Source organism: Mustela putorius, unplaced genomic scaffold, assembly GCF_011764305.1.
Source record: "Mustela putorius furo isolate JIRA1106 unplaced genomic scaffold, ASM1176430v1.1 tig00001533_pilon_pilon_pilon, whole genome shotgun sequence".
In the NCBI taxonomy this organism is placed as follows: domain Eukaryota; kingdom Metazoa; phylum Chordata; class Mammalia; order Carnivora; family Mustelidae; genus Mustela; species Mustela putorius.
Genome location: NW_025421785.1, coordinates 111,596 through 136,996, shown reverse-complemented (window position 1 = coordinate 136,996; position 25,401 = coordinate 111,596). Strand labels below are relative to the sequence as shown.

Below are 25,401 nucleotides of genomic sequence, written 5' to 3'. Positions count from 1 at the left end.
AAGCCTGGGAATCCATCTCTGTCCTCCTCATTGCTCTCCATTGCCTCCCAGGAAACCCAAAGGTCCCTTTGCCACTGGCCCCTGGGCCTCACTGGCTGTTTGTTTAAGTCGGCATCCCTATGGCAATAGGTCCTGTTCAGGGTCAGGTGCGGTTAATGCTTTATTATTATTTTCTAGTTATGATGTTTGTGATGCTAATTGTTTATAGCAACAGACAGTAGGAGCCTATGCAGACTTTATTTTGACAATCTGGCATTTGACAGGAATAAACGGAAGACACATTTTGAGGATAAAAGACCAGCAGTTTAATCTTGGTGTCACGGGGTGTCAAGGTGGTCATAAAAATTGAAGGTTTCTTACCAAAAGTGGCTTTGTAGGGAAGAGCCCAGCTTCTGACTTTCACCCCACTTTATTTGGTATAAGGCCATATGAAACGTGGTAGAATGACCCTCAAGCAGGGAGTATATCCATGCATTTATATGGTCAAATTGGAAGGGGTCGAATCAAACTAGTGATGCAATAAACTGAATAAAGTGAGTATTTTCTTAACAAAAAGCGATGCCAGAAATGGGAGAGAGGAAGTAAGAAGAAAAGGCTTGTATAAATAACTGGAATTCTGAGAGCTTATCACCAAATAGTCATGTTGTCCTACAGAGAAAATAAAATGCAGAGAGAAAACAAGAGGGAAAAAAAGTACATGTGTCACAGCAAACGATCTCACCAAGGGTTACTGAAACCCACGATGAATAACCAAGGTCAATGTAGACTACCAATGCTGCATCATAAGTCAATGTAGACTACCAATACTGCAAAGAGAGGAGTTTCAAACATTACCCTCTTCAACTTTAGGCTACAGTAAACGCTTAATGTTATTTGTGGTTTTGCTTGACATTTGTTGAGCAGGAATACTATTAATTCCTATTATTTATTGATTATCATGGGCTAGGTGATTTATGCATTACGTTTGCCATGACCACACAAGATGTGTATTTTTTTGCAGGAGAGCATGTGATTTGTAATTGATGGAATCAGATGGATCTATCCGGTTCCCAGGCTAACGCCCTTTCCAGGACACCAGAGCTTCCTTAGGTGTGTTCCGTAGTGTTTACAAACACTAATGTGTGTGAATCACTGGGGGTGTTTCTGACAGGCTCCGTGGTGATGTCCGTGCTGGTGACCATGGGGACCACACTTAGCACACTCACCACAAGTAGCAAAGTTCTAGAGTGCAGTATTTCCAGAGTATTTCTATAGATATGATTAAAACAAAAAACATACTCTTAGCAAAACAGGGAAGACGGGGCTAAGCAGGACTGAACTGATCTTCTTACAGGTCTTCTTGGAGCCTTGAACTTGCTCATGTACATTGGGAACTGAGAGGAAAAGAGCATATATCCCATCTTTCAAATCTGTTTGGCTGCAGAAATTTTTTTCTCATAAAGCATACCTCAGGATCAGTGTTCACTTTCAAAGTATTGTTTTCCATCAGGTTGTTTCAAGGGAATGCCTTTTCTGGAAAATACTGAAACAAAGACTTGGCAGCAGTCAGAAGGGGGTAAAATTATATGACCGTTACGATGCCTCGTGGTTACTGGAGTTGGGAAAGGATGGAGGGGCATGAGGAGGAGACAAGGATGAATAAAGTGGGACTTGTGCCTTCAAGGAGAGCTCAGCCTGGTGAAAATACATGTAGAAAATCCACTGCAGGGCAGGATGAAATGAATTCTAAATGTAGGTTTAAAAATAAAAAAACAGGGGCGACTGGGTGGCTTAGTGGATTAAAGCCTCTGCCTTCGGCTCAGGTCATGATCTCAGGGTCCTGGGATCGAGCCCCGCATCGGGATCTCTGCCCAGCAAGAAGTCTGCTTCCTCCTCATTCTCTCCGCCTGCCTCTCTTCCTGCTTGTGATCTCTGTCTGTCAAATAAATAAATAAAATCTGAAAAAATAAATAAAATAAAAATTAAAAAAAAACATGCAGCGAGAAATAGAGAAGGTAACTGTTTGTTCTAAGCTTTTGTTAGTAGTATTGAATTCTTGTTTTTTTCCTGTATCTGATGCTTCCTTTAGTGAAATCCTTAGATCTTGTGGAAATTGCTTGTTTAGGGTCAGAACATTTTCCAGATTGAGCATTTTCCTGCATTAGAACTCTGGCCTTTCCCGACTTCTCCATGGGGGCCAGGCCAGAACATCAGTGATTTTTTTTTTTTCTCCCAAGAACGTGTCCTGCATGATTTTACACATCAGTGTTCTGAATTTCTTCTTCAATTCAGCTATTTTATGGGGGGGGGGGGCGGGGAGTGGTGAGGACTTGGATCATTCCAGAGGGGGAGATCTGGGGCAGTCGGTAGCAAAGGGCACTCTGCATTACCACCTGCATGTGGCACCCTTGGGTGGCCATTAGAAAGGGCTTTGTTGGGGCACCTGGGTGGCTCAGTGGGCTAAAGCCTCTGCCTTCGGGTCCTTGGGATCGAGCCCCGCATCGGGCTCTCTGCTCGGTGGAGAGCCTGCTTCCTCCTCTCTCTCTGCCTGCTTGTGATCTCTGACAAATAAATAAATAAAATCTTTTAAAAAGGGTGGGGGGGCTTTGTTTGTCCTAGCCCCTAGTTCCCTTGGATCTGATCTCAGAAGTCTCAAGTAAATGCATCTATGTCGCTCTTTTGTCAGCCAGAGCTAAGAACTCTGGTTCTTCCAGACAGAGACAGCCACAGGATCTTTGCTTTCAAATGGAAAGTCTGGTTGTATGATTGCTGACCTATTCAGTATGTAGAACAGTTGTATAAACCCCATGTTCCAAGAGGAATCATGAAATTTTGCTGTCAGCTTTGCTGCTGTAGCTCTTCTCTTTCTAGATCACTCTGTCATTCCATCATTTTTTCCTCCTCAGGGTCTAGAATCATTTGTTTTCAGTTTACCTATTCTTTTGGACATTTAGCTTTCTTTTGATCTGATTCTGTCTCTTATGGCACCTCCTTTTCTCTTAAAAATTGCCATGATAAACAGCAAACAAACCACAAATGTGGTATCTATCGCCTCATTTTTTTTTAAGATTTTATTCATTTATTTGACAGAGAGACACAGCGAGAGAGGGAACACAAGCAGGGGGAGTGGTAGAGGGAGAAGCAGGCTCCCCACCGAGCAGGGAGCCCAAGGCAGGGCTCGATCCCAGGTTCCTGGGATCATGACCTGAGCCAAAGACAGATGCTAAATGACTGAGCCACCTAGGCATCCCAGTATCAACTCATTTTTAAAGTGTTTTTTTGATTAAAAAAAATTAAAAAAAATAATAAAGTGGTTTTTGGATTTTAGAGCATTCTGGTTTAATAGTTGATGATGAAGTTCTTGAACCTAAGTCAGGTTCGGTGGGGTGAGGAGGTTCGGAGCCGACGACTAAAGAAAGAATTCTTAAGACGTCGTTGGTGCAAAATGGTGGTTTATTAAAGCACGGGGACAGGACCCGTGGGCAGGAAGAGCTGCTGCCCCGGGTTGTGAGGGTGGGCATGTTATATACCCTGCAGTTGGGGGGAGGGTGGTGAAGGGATGGGAGGCTTCAACAGAGTCCTCACATGTTAGGGAGGGCCTACAAGGTGCCGGGGGGGAGTCCTTGCCCTTATGGCTTGATCAGTGTCGTCTTTAGGTCAGGCATTAACGTCAAGATAGTTGGGAGATTCTTGGTGGGGTATTATGATCCGGCTATCATTTACATTCCCTTCTACCTCAGTCTCCTCCAGTTTATGGTGGGAGGGGGACATTAGGGCTTCAGGAACCGAGAGTTATTTGCCTCTGGAAATTTGTGTTATTGATACGGTAACCTCCCTGTTTAGGTCTCTAGGACATTTGTAGAGCAAGGGAGATTCCTGTTCTGCAGGATTGCGATCCCTGCAAGTTAACTATTTATCGTTTTATGGCGATCAGGGGTGCCTGAGGAATGCTACACATATGGAGGGGAGCAGGTGAAGAGGGGGTGCAAGGCGCCAGCTTTTACTTTGTCCTCAGCCAGCCTCCTGCTCCCTCATCAATAGTCACAAAAGCTCTGTATTAAAACATGTTGAACATGCTTGGAGGGTACAGCTGACCCCCATGGCATTTTCGGATTTAGTAATTTTTATTTTGCCCTCATGTGGTTCCTCTCAGATTCAATGAAAGTTCGTGGCACCTAGATCCGAATGGTTCCAAAGGCCGTGGGTGAACCTAGACAGTACCAGTGTCTCTCTGTATCCATATGACTTTGTAGTCCTCTGGTGATCTGAGTGTAATCAGTAATGCCTATGGCATAGAAAATTTAATTCTTTGTGAAAAATGGCCATCAAGTGAAAGAAATAATTTTAACAAAATACGAAAATATGTTTAACTTGTGGTATGAGGATATACACAGGAAACACGTGATTTCCTATTAAAATGTGATGCAGAAAAAGGCACCTGAATAAACATCTCAGTAATCTCAATTTGAGGGACTCAGGGATGTTAGCCTCAGGAGTGTGTTACCCACCTTTCCGTGCATGAGGGAAAGCATTGTAATGAAGATGGCTGCCTAGGGGACCTGAGGGAAGGCTCACAATGCGCAGGAAGGTGGAAAGACAGAAGGCTTTAGATGGCCACACAAGGAACTGTTGGGTTTAAATAGCTGACTTTGGTAATACAAAGAATTAGAAATCTTAGTTCATGATCTTGCTTGTCACAAAATGAAAGTGCATGTGTGAGTTTCACATGGCTGTGTCATAAAAGTGATGTTCAGGGAAATATGTTGCCTTAACTTCACATTTCTCTTGTTGTTTATTCTTCTTCTGGGGGGGGTGAGTTACGCACCTTGTGATTTCAGGAGCATTTTAAACCCAGAAGCACTTACAACACCCCCTTCGACCTTGACTTTATCCAGTGTGGCCTTCTTGGTATTTCTTGCTTCAGTTCTAACACTTCTGCCCATTCTCACCTTCGGCCTTTCCTCATCTCTGGCCTGGATGATAAGAACAGCCTCCTAATTGATCCATTTGTCCTAAGATTCCTTACTCAGACTCCCCTACACACTGCTACCAGGATTCTTTCCCCAAAACAAAACAAGCCTTAACGATAATCTGTTCATACAGCAAATCAACTTCTAGAAGATTCTCCTCACACATAAGGGTATGGATGTATGTATCCAAACATTTATTCCCATTTTATTTGTGACAAAACAATTGGGTGACTTAAGTGTCTATCATATGGAAAAAAATGACATTTTTTCTAATGCCTACCTACTATACCAGAAATCAGCGAACTTTTTCTGTAAAGAGCTAAATAGTCATATTTTAGGGGTTTCATGCTATATGATCTCTGCCATGATTACTTGACTCTGCTCTTACATCAGGAAAGCAGCCAAAATGATGGGCGCCTTTGGGTAGCTCAGTTGGCTAAGCCTCTGACTCTTGGTTTCAACTCAGGTCATGATCTTGGGACGGTGGGATCTAGCCCCACATCGGGGTCTGTGATTGGCATGGAGTCTGCTTAGGATTCTCTCTCTCACTCTGCCCCTCCCTTGTGTGGACTCATGCATTCTCTCTCTCTCTCTCTCTCTTTCTCTAAAGCAAATAAATAAATCAAATCTTAATGAAAAAAACAAAAAAGTGGCCAAAAAGATGATCCATAAAATAATGAGCATGACTGTGTTCCAATAAAACTTTATTTGCAAAAAAATAAAATAAAATAAAATAAAAAAATAAAAAAATAAACACTTTATTTGCAAAAACAGAGACATGCTGATTTGGCCCCTGGGCCTGAAGGCTGCCAATCCCTGGCATAGATTACAGTATGTATATTAAGGATAATAAGATAGGGGCACCTGGGTGGCCCAGTTGGTTAAGCAACTTCCTTTGGCTCATGTCATGATCCTGGAGTCCTGGGATTGAGTCCCACATCAGGCTCACAGCTCCATGGGGAGTCTGCTTCTCCCTCTGACCTTCTCCCCTTCTCCCTCTGACCTTCTCCCATCTCATGCTCTCTCTCACACTCTCTCTGTCTCTCTCAAATAAATAAATAAAATCTTTAAAAAGAAATTGATGAGATAAATCTGCATGTGCTGGCAGGGAAGGATATCAACAATATACTCTTGGGCAAAATAGTATGCTACTAATATATCCTATGTTTGTCATTTTATCTTTCTTGGTGTTTCTATCTTTGTTAAAAAGATAAATGTCCATATTTATCTTTGTATATTTATCTATATACCTATATCCATATCTCTCTATATTTATATATAGAGAGATATATACACATATACAAACAGATACAGGGAGACAGAGACAGATGCAAGCAAAGGAATAAATAGATAAAATAGATGGTACAGTATGCACAAAAAAGAAAAAGTCCAGAAGAATATACACCAAATAGTACTAGGAGCTCTTCTGAGAGAGGATAGGTAGGAAAGCAAGGAAATCCTCCATTTTCATATACTTGTGTATTGTTTAAACATCCACTTGGCTATGTATTATATTTACATTACAGAAAAATACTGAAATGATGAGTTATCTGAAATCTGAGCCTATCTCTCCACTAGTAAAAGACCTGTTGTTTTGCATTGTCTATAAGATAAACTGTAAGCAATTTACCATGATCTGCCCTGGCACCTGCTCTCAAATCATCCTGCCTGCTCTGCAAGCCCCCTTACTCCCCACAGCACACTGGGCCATTTTTTTGTGACTCCCTCTCTGCACACATGATGCTTCCTTTTCTCTCTAGTCGGCTCCTTCTTAGCTTGGGGAGATTTTTACACTGAAATTTTAAAATGTTCGGTGAAGTCTACAACATAGACTCGTATGGAAAAATGTTTTAAATATCCCCATATTATTCATATTGTTCATATTATTCATTAATGATCTGTAGGAGAAGGGTGCACATGTGGGTATGCTTTCTTGTTTGTGGACTTGGGTGTTTTCAGCATCATCTAAGTAGCCAACACAAACATTGTAAGTCAAATAGCCCAGTCTGAGATGTTGATTTATAGCTATATTCACAGTGAATGTATTCAGCTGTAGTAATAGAATACCCTGTTAATGGGCTAGATAATGAGTGCTTACTTGTCTCAAATATGAAGTCTATAGGAAAGCAGGTGTGGATTTTTAATGACCAGCTCAACGCTGGCATCAGGGGCAAATGTCCTTTTTCATCTTTAAACTTTTTAAAAAATATTTATCTATTTGACAGAGACACAGCGAGAGGGGAACACAAGCAGGGGGAGTAGGAGAGGGAGAAGCAGGCTTCCCACTGAGCAGAGAGCCCGATGGAGAGCACATTCCCAGGACGCTGGGATCATGACCTGAGCCAAAGGCAGACACTTAACGACTGAGCTACCCAGGCGCCCCTCATCTTTACATGTACTATTTCTTAGCACATTGGCTTCCATCCCATTCTTGTTGCTTCATCGTTGTGGGCTTGCTCAGCACCATCAAGAATCACGTCCATATTTGAGGCAGAAATGAAAGAATAGGAGCAAAAGTCCTCTGTTCTTGGTCTTCAAATTCTGAAAGAGAAGTCTTGACTAGCACTCTTTCCCTTACTTTTTTTTCCATCTTTTTTTTTTTTTAATAAACATATAATGTATTTTTATCCCCAGGGCTACAGGTCTGTGAGTCGCCAGGTTTACACACTTCACAGCACTCACCATAGCACATACCCTCCCCAATGTCCATAACCCCACCCCCCTTCTCCCAACCCCCCTTCCCCCAGCAACCCTCAGTTTGTTTTGTGAGATTAAGAGTCACTTATGGTTTGTCTCCCTCCCGATCCCATCTCGTTTCATTTATTCTTCTCCTACCCCCCCCAGCCCCCCACGTTGCATCTCTACTTCCTCATATCAGGGAGATCATATGATAGTTGTCTTTCTCCAAATGACTTATTTCACTAAGCATGATACCCTCTAGTTCCATCCACGTCATCACAAATGGCAAGATTTCATTTCTTTTGATGGCTGCATAGTATTCCATTGTATACATATATGCCACATCTTCTTTTTTTTTTTAAGATTTTTATTTATTTATTTGACAGACAGATCACAAGTAGGCAGAGAGGCAGGCAGAGAGAGAGAGGAGGAAGCAGGCTCCCCACTGAGCATCGAGTCCGATGCGGGGCTCGATTCCAGGAAGTTGGGATCATGACGAAGGCAGAGGCTTTAACCCACTGAGCCACCCAGGTGCCCCACCACATCTTCTTTATTTATTCATCTGTGATGGACATCTAAGTTCTTTCCATAGTTTGGCTATTGTAGACATTGCTGCTATAAACATTTGGGTGCACATACCCCTTCGGATCACTACGTTTGTATCTTTAGGGTATATGCCCAGAAGTGCAATTGCTGGGTCATAGGGTAGTTCTATTTTCAACTTGTTGAGGAACGTCCATGCTGTTTTCCAGAGTGGTTGCACTAGCTTGCATTCCCACCAACAGTGTAGGAGGGTTCCCCTTTCTCCAGATCCTCACCAGCATCTGTCATTTCCTGACTTGTTAATTTTAGCCGATTTAGAAATGGGAATTATCTGATCCCTGCCTTGTCAGATATTCCTACTGATAAAAAGGATCAGGAAGGCTTTCCATTCACAGAAAAAAAAGGACAGCGTTACCACTCAGGCATTTCCTGATAGCTGCTCGGGGGTGGAGAGAGGGAGGGATTTGGGGGAAGGGGAAATGTATTCCTTAAACCTGAGTGTGCAATAGTTCTGGAATCCTTCCTGTCATTGGAGAGAGAATCAAGCTTCATGGGGCCAGAAAAAAAAAGGGAGGGGCAACTGAAAGTGAAAGCCAAAAACCTCACCTGTATTCTTCATATGAATTCTGTCCTTTTGGAGCTTTACTGAATTGAAACTTGGCAATAATTACTATTTGGTATTTCTTCCTTATCTGACAGCCTCCTTTGTGTGTTCCAATTTGGGAGCATCCCTAGGTGAGTTTAAAAAAGAATTTAGATCAGTTTTGCAAATTGCTAAAATATCAAACAGTAAATTTATCTTTGACATCCACATTAATAATCCAGTAACACTTTTATATTTATTATTCAAGAAGGAGTTTCAAGCTTGAAATTTTTCCTACATACTTCTCCAAGCATATTTGAACCTCAGCCTTGCACAATTAAATATCAGTCTCTGAGAAGTACTTATTTGGAAAACTCCAGGTACCCTTTTACTGTGTAAGACAGTCAGCTTTCTAGAAGATGAAGGACGATCTATGAAACCAATTAAGATTTCTACCTAGATGGGAGGGATTTTTGCAACTTTCAAACCTTATGCAAAAGGATTCTGCTATGAAAAAAAAGGCTTAAAAACACATATTATCTTTCATAATATGAACGAAGAAGTGTCCCAAATCTTCTTAAACAGAAAATTCAATTCGATTTTAGCTCGTATCTAGAACTTCGCAGATGTCTGCACAGAGTCCCCGCTGCAATCCTTCCCCTTACCACCACCACCACCACCACCACCACCCCCCCGCCGCCTGTGTAACCATGGCAATACCTGGAGCACGTTTGCTCAAGATTTCTGTGTTCTGGTTCCAGGTGGAAGAAAGCATGGGGTGTTGTAATGTGCTGTTGTAAACGACAAATCGTGGACTAGATCATGTTATGGGACGAATTAACGTGCAGCATATTGCAACACTCGGAGTGTTATCCACGGAAAATGGAGCGGAGAACTGGATTATCCCAGAGCAGAATTTGAGGAGAAGTGGCCTGAGGTTTAATGCTGCTGATGTTAGTGAGCGCAGAAGGGGGTGGGGAGTTTTTTGTTCAGTAGAGGTGAGTGTGTAAGAAGGGAAATTTGTAGGAAAGATTGAGCTAGGGAGGGTGCCTGTTGTAGCTTCTCAACCCTAAGAGGCTTTTTTAACTTGCAGAGGTATTTGTAGACCTCATGTCCTAGCATACATGTTGTATGCATGTTGTAGTTCCAGAAGTCTGATCAGTTTTACACAAAACTGTGAGTGCTTGTTTAATTTGTGCGCTTGTTTATTTGTTTGCCCATTCATTTTGTTTGCATTGTCTTCTCTGTTGAAAAAGGCACTAGGTGATGATTGGCCTCTGTGGAGATTACTCCTCTTCCCTCTATAATAGCATAGTAGAGTGGCTGAAAGCAGAGACCATGGAGCCAGACTGCCTGGGTTTAGGCCTCAGTATTCTCGTCTGTAAAATGGGGATAAAAATAATTTCTACCTTATAAAGTTGTTACAAAAGAGTACATGAATTAGTGATTTTAAAGCCCTTAAAACAGTACCTAAAACAAAATATCCTGGGGCTTTCTGAGTGGCTCAGTCAGTTAAGTATCCAACTTTTAATCTCAGCGCAGGTCTTGATCTCAGGGTCATGAAATCAAGCCCTGTCATCACTGAGCATGGAGGCTGCTTAAGATTCTCCCTTTCTGGGGGTGCCTGGGTGGCTCAGTGCATTGAGCCTCTGTCTTCAGCTCGGGTCATGATCTCAGAGTCCTGGGATTGAGCCCCACATTGGTCTTTCTGCTCAGCGGGGGACCCGCTTCCCTCTCTCTCTCCCTGCCTCTCTGCCTGCTTGTGACCTGTTTCCCTGTCAGGTAAATAAATAAAATCTTAAAACAAAAAAAAATATTCTCCCTCTCCCTCTGCCCTTCCCACCTCTCCCCCACCACCATTCACTTGTGCTCTATCTCTTAAAAAAAAAAAATTGTCTTAAGTAAAATTATTGCCTGTTATTAAGGAGATAATAATATAAAGGATTGCTCAGTATATGCTTATCTCTGTTAACATTGCTACTCAGAACTAGATGAACATCTGCCAAGCCTAAGTGGGACCTTCAATTGTTCTGCTAAAGCTGCATTTCCTCATCCTTCAGAATCCCTTAAATTTCAAGTAATCTGTATTACACAATTTCCCATTAATAGGTTACCATGTGAATAAGTCGAATGCAGTCTTCAAGCTGAAAAACAGGAAAAGAAACCGTGGATATTGGAAGTGGAATTTCCATACCGGAATTACCCGGGTGAGTGAGGACCTGTGGCACCTGTTGCTAATGAGATGGTTGGTGCCTTTTGCATTATGAAATATTTTTAGGCATCTTTTAAAATGCCCTATAGTGGGGTGCCTGGGTGGCTAAGTGGGTTAAAGCCTCTGCCTTCAGCTCAGGTCATGATCCCAGGGTCCTGGAATCGAGCCCTGCATGGGGCTCTCTGCTCAGAGGTGAGCCTGCTTCCTCCTCTCTCCCAAGGATTCTTGGATCTGCATATGCAAGTACCATAAATCACACCTCCAGTTTTCGTTTTTTTTTTCACATAAATTCCTCCTTTGCCACACTTTTAAAAATAGACTTCTCTCTTTCCTATATATGAAATCGAATTGCTGCCCAACCCCATCTTAGATTTTTATCTTTCTTCTAGAATTCCCAGTTACTGGAATTCTAGAACACTGTGATCTCAAATCTGATGATAAATTTTTCTCCAAATGTCCTTCCCTCCCTTTGCTAACAATGAGATGCCTCAGTTATTTTCAACACCGGTTTTATTAACTTCCTTTTTTCTCTTTAAACTCTGAAATATCAAATTATAAACCTTTATGCCTTTCCTCAACTACATTATTTCAGAGCTGATGCCTCCTTTTACATGTGGTTTGTCTTTCACACAAAGTATTAATTATTATCCCTTCTAAAATCTACCACACCTTACTCAGGAGTATTGTAACACGAAGATTTAAAAAGCTAAAAACAAGCCAAAAGACTACTAAGATGATCTCACTCTGCTTCTGTAAATGCTTTTTTTATACTCCTGACTTGTGTACTTAGCTGTTGCCAGGACCAGGAACAATGTCTGGTTTCTAGTAGTTGTTCACTAGGTATCTGTTGAGAGACTGAATGTGAATTTTAGTAAGAGGCAGGCACTGTCTTCTCTGTGCCCTTCACAGTAACTCCTGCAAGGGTTCCCCCTTTCCTAAGACCAGAGACACACAGGATCTTGGTTCCTGAGTGTCCCAGTTAGCCTTGTCCGGGTTCTCATCAAGCAGCATCTTCTGTCTTCCCCACAAATGCTACGAAATTCCAGTCCCAAGCCTCTGCTCATAATCTTTCGGTTTCTGTCAAGCATTTAAAGATGAATAAATATGAAGGTCAGTAAGGGTTCCAGAATGATGTTGAGTAATTCTTTAGAGATCATGTAGTAAATTGAAACAGAGAGGTGGGAACTAAACTATGAAAACAGGAGACCAAGCCTGAGAGCGAGAGCTCTAAGTGTGAAACTGTTCCTCCACACAAGGGGAAACCGGTGTGCCCAGAAAATCCCGTTGGCGTTGGCATCCGGATTGTTGTGTGCGGGTACAGAGGGAAGCAAGCAGAAGTTTACAGTCTGCTAAAATAACAAAGCAAATTAATTTTGAGCGACAAAGACCTGTTAGCTTTCCATCCAGTTTCATCTTTCCCCTGATATTCCAGTAGACATAGCTGTCTACTAATTTTTCTTTTCATCCGACTTACTCTTTCTTGTCTGTCATGGGCTTACAGCATTCTGAGTCCCAAAGTCGTCTTCAGCAGCACTCTAAAGATCCTTTCTTCTCTGCTCCCTATTCTCCACAACCCCTTAACTTTTTCCTCCCAAGTTTTTAAAGTCATATTTTTTGTAAAGTGCTAGAAGTACTTAGGTTTATAACTACGTTTCTTCCTGGGTCTGGTACCATAGTTTTTAATGTTTATGTGTTTTTTCTAAACCAGTGGGTTAGAAGAAATTTGCATTTGAGAGTTAGTTTATTTGGGGAGATTGGCCTGAAGCCTAAGAATTAACGCTACAACCATACTAATAACATTGAGATTTATATAGTACTAAATTTTGGATTTCCTTATAGAAGATCTCTGGAAAATTCATGACAGAGGAGCAAAATGCCAGGAAATCCGAGCTGAAAATTCAAGGCAAGTCCAAGATTTTGATTTTAAGATTAGAAGCCTTGGAATAAGAACGCGAGTACTGGAAGTGGGACCACACTAGTTCACACTAAATGTGAGAAAACTAACACTGGAGTGCATTCCGAAGCATATAGCCCAAATGGGAAAGTTCTCTTCCATAATGGAGATCTTATGTAGGACCAAGATATTCCAGCTTTGAAGTTGCCTTTTAATTCTTCTGAGGTACACAGTAAGGGAGGCATTGTAGATAGGTCTCAGGCATTTGAGAGACTCTGTGCATACAATGCAAGGGAAGGTTCCTTCTACCAAATGGTAAACCACAGTGGGTGTCAGAGAACATTCATAGTGGAGAAACTGTGAATCTACTCTATAGATTCTGTATCTATAGACATAAAAGTCTCTAGAAATTGGTTCTCAGCGAGTGTGCCTTAGACATTACTGAATTTGGAAATTTCTCCCCAGGAATAGAGAACTCACACAACACCAGCAAACTCAAGCCAGAGAGAAAATCCATAAATGCAACGAATGTGGAAAGTCCTTCTGCCAGAAGTCTATCCTCGTAATACATCAGCATATTCATTCGAAGGACAAAAGGACAAACCAGGGCATGCGGGGAATCTGGCTCTAGAAATGGAGACCGCACAGTACAACAGAAAACTCCCACCAGAGAGGAAACCTATGAATGTAAAGAGTGTAAAAAAACTTTCTATCACCTATCATCTCTTAGTAGACATTTGAGGACTCATGCAGGGGAGAAACCCTACGAATGTAATCAGTGTGAGAAATCCTTCTGCCAGAAGCCACACCTTGTAGAACATCAGAAAACACACACAGGAGAGAAACCCTTGGAGTGTAATGAATGTGGGAAGTTCTTCTATGTTAAGGCATACCTCATGGTACATCAGAAAACACACACACAGGGGAGAAACGTATGAAGGTAAGGAATGTAGGAAATCCTTTTCCCAGAAATCACACCTCACAGTACATCAGAGAACACATACGGGGGAGAAACCTTACAAATGTAAGGAATGTGGGAAATTCTTTTCTAGAAATTCACACCTCAAAACTCATCAGAGAACTCACACAGGAGAGAAACCCTATGGATGTAAGGAATGTGGGAAATGCTTCTACCAGAAGTCAGCCCTCTCAGTACATCAGCGAACTCACACAGGGGAGAAACCCTTTGAATGTAATAAATGTGGAAAAAGCTGTTACTATAAATCAGACCTCACAAAACATCAGAGAAAACACACAGGGGAGAAGCCCTATGAATGTCATGAATGTGGTAAATCTTTCTCCGTGAATTCAGTCCTCAGATTACATCAAAGGATGCACACAGGAGAGAAAAACCCTATGAATGTAAGGAATGTGGGAAATCCTTCTCTCAGAAGTCACATTTTATCATACATGAGAGAAAACACACAGGGGAGAAACCCTATGAGTGTCAGGAGTGTAGGAAAACTTTTATGCAAAAATCAAAACTTACCACACATCAGAAGACACACACAGAAGGAAACAGCTGAAAAATACTATGTATTGGGAACTTCTTTTGGAATTCATCCTTTAGAATAATTGGATAATTCACACAAGACAAAAAACTTAGGAATATCATCTATCTCAGAAAATTTTGGTCACAGTCTGCCTTGACAGAAAACAAAAGACACAGAAATTCTTTAAATCTATAAGGGAGAGGTTTTGACAACATGTCAGACTTAACTAAGTACCAGACAACCGACAAATTATAAAATCTGAGGGAGACCATTCGTTCAGAAGTCCTAGTAGATTGCACAACACAGAAATCACATGAGAGAAATCCTATAAAAACAAATGAGTATCAGGAAGTTTTTCTGACAAGGCAGCCATCGGTAGATGCCAAAGCTCACCTGAGACGCTCCTATCAGTCCCCTTCCTGAGCATTCCAAAATCGCTGACGCCAGGTGCACTTGGAGCACTCAGAGGTGTAACTGCATAGACCGCCTGTATCGAGAAATGCTGCTTCCGTGAACTGCAGATCCACGATGCCAGGCTAGAACCTTTGCAAGCATTCCAGATATGTGCAAGTTTCTTGACAAAAATTCAAGGAGAATCTGTACTGAGTGGGGTTAACAGATACGCCAGAAGTCATGTTGCAGCAATTAGATTCTGAGGGGTTTTTCTTTGCTTTTTGAGTTTTCTTTGTTTTTTTTTTTTTTTAAGAAACCTACCAATGTCCAGACATTTTAAGCTTTTTTTTTTTTTTAGATTTTATTTATTTAACAGACAGAGATCACAAGTAGGCGGAGAGGCAGACAGAGAGGAGGAAGCAGGTTGCCCACTGAGCAGAGAGCCCCATGTATGGCTCGATCCCAGGACCCTGGGACCATGACCTGAACTGAAGGCAGAGGCTTTAACCCACTGAGCCACCCAGGCGTCCCCATTTTAAGCTTTTTAAAAAGGACAAACACATTGAAAAAACCAGGTGACATCCTTGCACACATGTGAAGAATCCTTTAGTATGTAGAACTAATGTGAGTCAGCGCACTGCAAGACAGGCTGTGGATGTTTATGTGCACGTGGATCCATCCGTATTTGTACATAAGGAAATACGTAGCTTTGGTTCAGTAGTTTTCACGAATGTGAACATACTTCACATTATGTCTGGGCAGTGACTCCTGCTGTTGCTCTAATGTGTATTTTAAGTGTAATGTTCTTTTAAAATTGTAACGTTTCTTTTTCTCCTTTTTTTGTATTTTTTAATGAATATAGACGTTACTGAACCAATTGTTAAGAAAGGTCAGTGAATTTTACATTAGGGGCACATTTATTCATAAGAAAAGACAAATTATTTTTAAAAACAGCTAAAAACAATGCTATGTAAAGTAGTAGTATCTATCTTACTGTTGATATTTTAGCGGGGTGCAGAGCTATCTGCATTAGAATTTTGTATGTTTTAAGAATGTTCTTCACTGCCTTTTTCTTCAGAGTAGAAGCAACATTGTAGTGGTTAAGAGTGGGAACTCCAAACTCTTTTGGCCACAGCTCAAATTCCAGCATGGGGCATGCCACTTAACCTCTCTGTGCCTGTTTCCTTTTCTATAAAAGAGAAGTGATAATAATGGGATTGCTTTGAGGTATAAATGAGTTAATATTTTTAGAGCACTTAGAATAGTGTCTGAGACACAAGAAAAGCACATGTTAGATATTATTATCAGCTCCATTACTGGTAACATACATTACGAGTATTACTAGAGTACTAGCAGAATTATTTTATTGCCTAAACTTCCTGATTGCTAAATGCCACTCTGATCTGAATCCTGCCACTTTTCTGCCCTTTCCAAATGAGGACTTTCTTGAAGCTCAACTTATAAACATGGCTTGATTTGTCTGCTGTTGACCACTAATGAACACCTGCTTGTGATACTCAGTAATTGCTTTGTCGTCTATGTAACTTCTGAATACTCAAAGAGAGTAGAGTAAATACTGTTACCAATACTCTACCCAATACTGACATGAGCATGCCATCTTGCTTATAGCTATGCCTTTGGAGAAGTTCTTTATTTCAACCTGCTGTGAGAGCAAATATGTTTCCTAATTTCCTCTGGCTTTTCAATCAAAAATGAAGAAGTATTGCTTTTTGCCCTGAAACAAATAATACATTATATGTTAATTAAAAAATCACTGCTTTTTGAGGAAAATATAATAACTCTGTCAAACCTGTCATTAAGAATAAAGTCTTTATTGACCTGTACCCCTGGGGCAAATAATACATTATGTTAATAAAAATAATTAAAAAAAATAAAATCTGTACTAATGAAAAGACTTTAAAGATACTCTGATGAGAATAAAATATTCCTGGCCTTCAAAATCTAGAAGGGTGGAGAGAGACTGCCTGCCTCTTGGCCACAGTTTTAATCCATGAATTAGTAAACACAAGAGTCAGTGGATCAGGGACAATGGATCACCAGATCAACTGATGGGTTTTTCATCAGCACACGTGCTTACGAGGGCCAGCCAGCCCAAAAGCTCCACAATTCTGAAGGGCAATCGGCAGTAGCATTCACTATGACTATGTTCTGTACAGTCAGAAAGTCAGCTACATCCTCACTTCAGTGACCAAACTTTTACAACTTAAAGCCAGCCAGTCAGTCCTTCAACATTCCTTTTTTTGAAAGCCCACCAATCCCTGAATCCATCTCCCAAGTCTTCTATCACTTCTTACATTCCTGTGCTGATTTAGAAGTATAGCCCATCTTCAGTTAGTATGGTGGTCAAAGAAAGACAATATCATCAATTCCTTCTCTTATTCCATTCTAAAAAGCTATATTGCTTTCTTTCTTTCTTTCTTTCTTTCTTTCTTTCTTTTTTTCCTCATCCCCTTCTATCTTCGCTGGCCTCGTGACTTGCTTTGACTCAGTAGCATATGGCAGAAGTCCCAGACCTTTAGGAAGTATGGCAGTTTCCACTTTCCTTCTTGAAGCTAATCATCATGCAGAAAGTTAAACTAATCTGAAATTACAAAGCTGGGAGGAAACTCAAGCCATGAGGAGAAAGCCCCATTTAATTCCAGACACGTGAGCAAAGTTTCCTTAGATCTTCTGGCCTAACCCATCACTGGCTGAATTTAGCTGGCCAAACAAGACTTTTTAGCTAATGCCAAAGGGAAGCAGAGAATCCACTCACTCTGCCTACAAGAAACAATCATTTTAAGCCAGGAAGTTTTGGGTGTTTTTGTTACGCAGTAATAGATAGCCGAAACAGAAAGAGAGCCATAAATCGAGCTTGTTGTAGATACTGGCTAATCTCTTCTATCTCAAAAAGCTATGCAGCATGTGAAGCCCTGAGAAGTTTTGCCACATTAATAACACTACAATGACCACTGTTTAATCTGATGTCTAAAAAGGATTTACCCACATACAACAGTCTACCCCCATGACAGAGAAGCAATCCCAGCTCAACTACAACTGTATGCTGGAAATTAAAAAGACTAAACTCCAATGACAGGGAAATTGTTCAGATAGTTTTTTACCGTAAGGGTTTTATTTAAGAAATTCAACAGGTGACCAGATCTTGCTTTATCTCTGAAGTTCAGACATGGCTTGGGACCCTCCCTCATGGCGCATTATAGCTCTGGGCCAAAGGGGTATTTTGGGTTGTCTGGTTGATACAGGTCAGAGCCAAGTACTGGGCTGCCCTGAGAGAGTTAAGAGGAGGAGGTTGGGGCTGGGACTAGTTGGTTTGCATTTGAAAGATGTACCCCAGGACCAGCCCTGGGCCATCTCTAAGAGAGGCAGACTGTCCCTGGCCAGCAAGCTTTTTAAAGTTGCCCAACATAAAATACAGAAAAATCATGACAATACATGATATTTTCAGGTAAGAGACTATTCCTCATGATAATGATAATGTGATCTATACTTCTAAAATCCTTATAAACTCTCATGAAATTGTTACTAAATGACCTGAGGAACAACTTGAATTTTCCCCTCATAAACTGGGATTATCAAATATCTAATGTCATGTAAAATGTATGCCTGAAAGGTAAGAACTGCATTTCCAAAAGTGAAGTCACCAGAAATACGTCTACATGTTCTCTAACGAGTTTATGTTAAAAAAGGTACCAATCAATGTCAGTCTTAAAATCATATTGAAAACGATCATCTCCTGTATTTATACACTTAATAATAAATGCTACAAGAATAAAACCACCGATACAAATTACCAAAATATTTGATCTATTTATTTCTACCTTTGGAACAAATGGACAAAACAGCTTACGTTGTAAAGGCCCCGCAGGCTAATACATCCATTCATTGGAGTAATACCTAGAAATAACACTTACGTTGACCACTGCACAGAAAGAATCTTTATCCATGTCTGATCCCCAGATGCTTAACTGTTGCCACGCCACCAGTATGGTCAGCCAACAATAAATGGTGATTCTGCACTGAAGAGACTAAAGGCTTCAATGGTCAAAAACATTTTGACCAAATGAGGGAACTGAGAAATTCTAATGAGGAAAATAATACAGATCTAACTAATGTGGAGAAGCTAAGAGAAGAACACTGACATTATAAGAGACAGCCTCTGAGTAATACTTAACCGTTTAACTCTCAATTTTTTTTCAGAGAATCCATAAAAATTGATATATTCTTGGATGTCGTGGGTAGGCTACTTAAAGGGAGACTTCCAAGACTGGCTTCTGTTAGCTGCCAAAATACTAAGTTTACCTACAAAAATAGAATAGTTAAGATTCACTGTTCTCATTGTAGCCATGATTTCCCATTTATCCTCATAAATGAATCCTGCATTTTAGCATTGCTCTATTGTATGAGTAAATTTGTGTAAAGGATATCTCTTAATTAGCGTTTTGATGGAATATGGACTCCCTAATTACAGATAACCGTTCAGAGGCTCCAACAGCATGAGCAACATCTCACACTATCTCATCTCATCATTCCCTTGGCTTGAAATTGTCTGAGTCCTTGCAAGACTGTGACCATCCCATCTCACATGTCTGTGACAAGACTGGCCTCAACTTTCCCCATGGTGCCTGCCAATCCATTTCATCCCAGAATCCCCCTTAAGGGAGCTTTAATATTGACCAAATCTTCCCCTGAAGAGACTGAGAGCAGAGGTGGTGGGTGATTCCAGTATCTCAGACCATCCCCCTACCTCTTCTTGCGGCAAAATGTTCATACCATAAAACTAAAGAACTGCCATTTCTGGAAACCTCCAGGACATGTGCCCTCAATGTCATGAGTCCAATTCCCAGAGAAGCACTAGGGCCAGGAGAGGTGCAAGGTTTTGTGCTACAGATAACCTTTTCAAGGTACTGGAAGCCTGGTCATTTTAAAAATAAAATACTTTATAAAACAGAAAAGAATGGAGAATAATAAAAGAATAATACCTACCCCCCTGTTAATAAATAAAAGGTTACAAAGTATCTCTAAGAAACTTACTCTCAGTAAGTAAGTAAGAAAACTTACTCTAAATAAGTTTCTCTAAGTAAGTTTTTTCTTTCTTTCTTTCTTTCTTTTAAACTTCAGTTCTCTTTAAGCAATGCAGTATTCTCCAGGAGCAATAAGAACTCAAATGTGGTCATACCTTCAACAATGCTTAAACACTTATTATGTACCAGGCACTATTCTTGGCATGGGGTTTATAGCAGTGAACAAAAGAAAACTCCATGTGTTCACCGAGGTTTACTTCTAGCTGGGGAAGGCAGGGTAGGTAGTAAGATACTTGTTATGAAAACCTAAGAAAGAAAGCTGGAGAACTGATGGGGGTGTGGGTTGTCAAGGAAGTCCTCAAAGGACATTACACATGAGAAAACACTGAGGATATAATCAGATGAGCCATGTCACTATATATACAGTAAAAGCATTTAAGGCAGAAAGACAAAAAATATTTGTAGTATATACAAATACAATTGAAGTATATCCTAAACAAATCGCTGAAAAGATACCCTCACTATTTATAATGCACTATTTTATTTCTATTTTAGCTTGCATATGAACCTATGAACACATCCACTGAAAGAACAGCCTACTAACAGATGTCATCCTACAATTTTAAAACCAAAGCTCCAGGAGTTAACAAAGAGGAATGGGATTGCAGGGTCACAGGGCTGGTCCTCTGAAAAGTGACCATGCTAACTCTGTAGGGCCCAGAGGCCACTAAAGTGGGAGGGAGCATACCAGTTAGGGGAGCACAGGTACAACAAACGAGCTTAGCAGTGACTGTCCTCTGTAGGCCAAGGCTAATGGTAGGAGACACTGCTATGATCTGCTCGCAGGCCAAAGATGACAGAATTCTGACACCACAGATGGCGAGTGGCAACACTGACCATCAAAAGTAGAGCAAGTAGGGGGGGGCCCCACCCCAAGAAACACATCTAATACTAATTCATTCCCAAGGACCCCAACTCCTACCACCAACCTACTGGGAGGCTGGGTTTTCAACAAATGAATTCTGGCGGGGGATACATTCAGTCCACAACAACTGGAAACGAAAAACGACCTCATCTGGATTTATAATGCACATGTAACAACTATAATGAAAGGAACATGCCAGGCAGGAGGGAGGGAAATGGACTTTTATGGCTACAAGGTTTTTGACATTTTATGTGAAATGGTACCTGGTTACCTCCAACTAGAAGGTGAAAAGTTGAAGATGTATACTGAAGTAGTTGCCCTAGCAGCGGCTACACATATAAGGCAAAGAGATATTGCTAAAATGCCAACAGATCAATTAAAGTGGGATTCAAAACATATTCAAATTCAGCAGAAAAAGGGCAAGAGATCAGTCAACAGAAAAAGAGGGACCAAACATAAATAATGGAAGTACAGAACTAAATCCATCAACAGCTACATTAAATATGAAGGAAGGAAATGAGGAGAGGGATGGGAGTTTTCGAGAAGGCCAAGTATGGTCTTGAAAGGCTCTGGCCTCCTTGCAGGCATCTGCACGGTCTCCAGCAAGTGGCAGGGTACTCTCTCCATTAAACAGAAACCGCTGCTTCTGGCAGTCTGGAGAGTTAAACAGAACCTCTGGGCTCAAGAGTCTTGGGTAAACAGCTGCAAATTTCCCCATTCGAGATCCCAATTTTCCACTCGTTCTTTAGGAGATGCCTGAATTTCACACAAGAAGTCTGTAACGCCTGCCCCGCTGCAGTCTCCTGCTATCCTGAAGTTAAACCTTGGGCAGGGCTTAACAGGACACAACCTCACTTCTCAGGACAGAAGAGTCTTCTGAATGCTTTTATGGAGGTCTACTATCCTTGACTGTGTGCCCGGAGTTGACAGCTAACTTGAACCTGTATCTTCGAGGCCTCTACGGCAGAAAGTCAGGAACTCCGTCACTCATAAACCTGTCATTGTCCCATCCTGTTCCACGTGCCACCACAACTACACAGGACAAATGTACCCGTCCTCACCCTCCGTGCAGGACGACGAGGGCTAGCCTCAGACTATCAGCGAGGTGCCCTTCAGCAAAATGTGACTACTAAGCGATGGAGCTTTAAATTCCAAGTCAAGTTCTCATTGAAGGGAACACTGTGGGCACCACTAGAACTACACTGGGTTTGCACCAAAGCAGAGACAGAATTAGGCACAGATAGTTTATTTTAGAGGTCACCTCGGGAAACGGAGAGGGGAGGGACAGAGTTGAACAGTTAAGGAGGGACAGTAATAAAGTGCTACTGGAGAGGACAATGGCTAATGCGACTGTGGAATGTGAATGAAACTAAAGGACAAACCTCAGTACAGATTCTGTTCAGGGATGACCGGGGCAAAGTTAACATTCAGTGTATTTTTTGAGGGGGAGGAACCATTTTCTTACTGTTTGCTCACAGTCCACTAGTACTGATGTTTTATCACTCCATGAAATATGGAAAATTACTACCCATGTTCTTTACAGGTCCTACTTCAAAATATAATTTTCCTTAGTATTTTCTCTCTCTATATACGGAGTACCATGTCAGGTGGTATTATAGTTTTGCTTCCAGTATGAAATAATTTAAGAAACCTATGAAAATAGTTTTATACTTACCAATATTTTTACCCATTCCCTTCTTTTTCTTCTGAATTTCCAGACTCCTTCTGTTATCATTTTCTTGAGAAAAAAAAAAAAAAAAAAAAAAAACCTCCTTTAGCCACTGTTTGAAGATAGGTCACCAAGCAACAAACTGTATTCCTTTATCTGAGAAAATATTTTACTTTTATTTCCAAAAGCTATTTTTTTAATACAGATACACAGTAGACAATTATTTAATGGTTTAGACAATTTTATGCCATATACTTCTGGCCTCCAAGGTTTCAGATGAGAAATCTCTTGCCATTTGTTTCGGTGCTCCCTAAAAGTTAATAATTTTCCTTGCACTTCTTTCAATGTTTTTTTCTGTTATTAGTTTTTAGGCTGATTATGGACTTGTTTTAATTTATCTGCATGGACTTGTTTTAATTTATCCTCTGGTGGTTTACCTTTCTTCTTCAATCTGTGTATTTATGTTTTCTGCATGGACTTGTTTTAATTTATCCTCTGGTGGTTTACCTTTCTTCTTCAATCTGTGTATTTATGTTTTCTGCCAAATTTGAAAGATTTTCAAATACATGCATATTTTTATTGTGCTTTGTTTTACTGCACTTCACAGATAATGCATTCGTTACAGATTAAAATTTTGTGGTGATGCTGGGTTCCAGCCAATCTGTTGGCACCATTTTTCCCAAAGCATCTGTTCACTTCGTGTCTCTTTGTCACCCTTTGGTAAGTCTCACAACATTTCAAGCTTTTTCACTGTTATTATTTTTGTTATGGCAATGTAATCAGTCATCCTGATGTTAGCATTTTAATTATTTGGGGGCACCATAACTGTGCGATGACTGTTCTACCAAACAGCCATTCCCCCATCTCTCTCTCTCCAAGAGCCTCTCTATTCCTTGAGACACAACAATGCTGGAATTAGGCCAGTTTGTACCCTACAATGTCCTCTAGGTATTAAACAAAAAGTCAACATGTCTCTTAAATTAAATCAAAAGCTAGAAATGATTCATTGAGTGAAAAGGGCACATCAGAGACCAAAACAGGCCAAAAGTTAGGCCTCCTCTGACACTCAGCCAAGTCATGAATGCAAAAGGAAAGTTCTGGAATAAAATCAGAAGTACTACTTCAGTGGACACACAGATGTTAAGCAAGCAAAACAGCCCTATTGCTGATCCAGAGAAAGTCTGTGTGATCTGGATAGAAGGTCAAACCAGCCACATTCCCTTAAGCCAAAGACTACTCCAGAGCAAGGTCCTACCTCTCTTCAATTTTGTGAAGGTTGAGAAAGGTCAGTGAGCTGCAAAAAAAAAAAAAAAAAAAAAAAAAAAAAAAAAAAAAAAAAAAAAAAAAAAAATTTAGAAGCTTAGAGAGGTTGGTTCATGACAGTTAAGAAAAGGAGCCATCTCCGAAGTATCAAAGTGCCAGGTGAGGCGGCAGGTGCTGATGGAGAAGCGGCAGCAAGCTCTCCAGGAGATGGAGCTGAGATCATTCAAGAAGGCGCTACACTGACCAACAGATTTTCAAGTAGACAAAGCAGCCTTCTACAAGAAGGTGATGCCATCTAGGACTTTCATAGCTGGAGAGAAGTCAATGCCTGGCTTCAAAGCTTTTAAAGATGGGCTGACTCTCAGCAGGGGCTAATGCAGCTGATGACTTTAAATTGAAACCAATATTCTTCTATGATTCCAAAAATTTTGGGGTCCTTAATAAATCTGCTCAATCTACTCTGCCTGTATCCTATCAATGGGACAATGAAGTCTGCATAACAGCACATCTGTTGACATCACAGTATATGGAATATTTTAAGTCCATTAATTATTGACATGTATCACCCAGATAAAAGATTCCTGCTCATTCATCCAGTCACCCAAGAGCTCTGATGAAGACGGACAATGAGATTAATCTTGTTTTCATGTCCGCTAACACAACATCCATTCTGCAGCCCAAGGATCAAGGAATAATGTTGATTTTCAAGTCTAACTCTTTAAGAAATACATTTTGGGGGTGTCTGGGTGGCTCAGTCGGTTAAGCACCCCCAACTCTTGATTCTGACTCAGATCGTGATCTCAAGCTCCCCATCAGCTCTCAGCTGGGAATGAGCTTGCTGAAGATTCTCTTTCTCCCCCTCCCGCTGTGCCCTTCCCCTGCTTGCGCTCTCTTTCTGTCTCTCAAAAAAGAAAAAAAAAAGAAATACATTTTAAAAGGCTATAACTGGGCACCTGGGTGGCTCAGTGGGTTAAAGCCTCTGCCTTCAGCTCGGGTCATGATCCCAGGGTCCTGGGATCAAGCCCCACATCGGGCTCTCTGCTCATCAGGGAACCTGCTTCCTCCTCGTCTCTCTGCCTGCCTCTCTACCTACTTGTGATCTCTATCTGTCAAATAAATAAATAAAATCTTCAAAAAAAAAATAAATAAAAGGCTATAACTGCCATAAGTGATTTCCCTGACAGACCTGGGAAAAATAATTGAAAGCCTTCTGAAAAGGATTCCCTATTCCAGATTCCCATGTGGTTCATGCCAAGAGGTCAATGTATCCACAGTAACAGGGGTTTGGAAGAAACGGATTCCAAGCCTCAGGGAGGACTCTGAGGGGTTCAAGACCGCAGGGAAGGAAGTAACTGCAGCTGTGGTAGGAACAGCACAAGAACCAGAATTCGAAGTGGAGCCTGAGGATGTGACTGAACTGCTATAATCTCATGATAAAACCTGAACAGACAAGAAGTTGCTTCTTATGAATGAAAGGGAATCTACTTCTGAAGATGCTGTGGAGATGGCTGAAATGTCAAGAACAGACCTAGACTATCACAGAATGTGGCTGATTAAGCAGCAGTGAGTTTGAAAGGACAGACTCCAGTTTTGAAAGAAGTTCTGTGGGTAAAATGCTATCAAGCAGCACCACATGCTACTATTTGTGAAAGGAAGCATCAGCTGATACAGCAAAGTGTGCCTTGTTGCCGTTAGAGTCAGCCACGGCCACCCAGCCTTTGGCAACCACCACCCCGACCAGTCCACAGCCAACAAC

The 25,401-nt window shown here is 41.0% G+C and overlaps 1 pseudogene; it reads left to right on the top strand.

Moving 5' to 3' along the window:
- The window catches only part of LOC123394133, a 35,051-nt pseudogene extending 19,950 nt beyond the window's left edge, over positions 1–15,101 (top strand).
- The last annotated feature ends 10,300 nt before the right edge of the window (positions 15,102–25,401 follow it).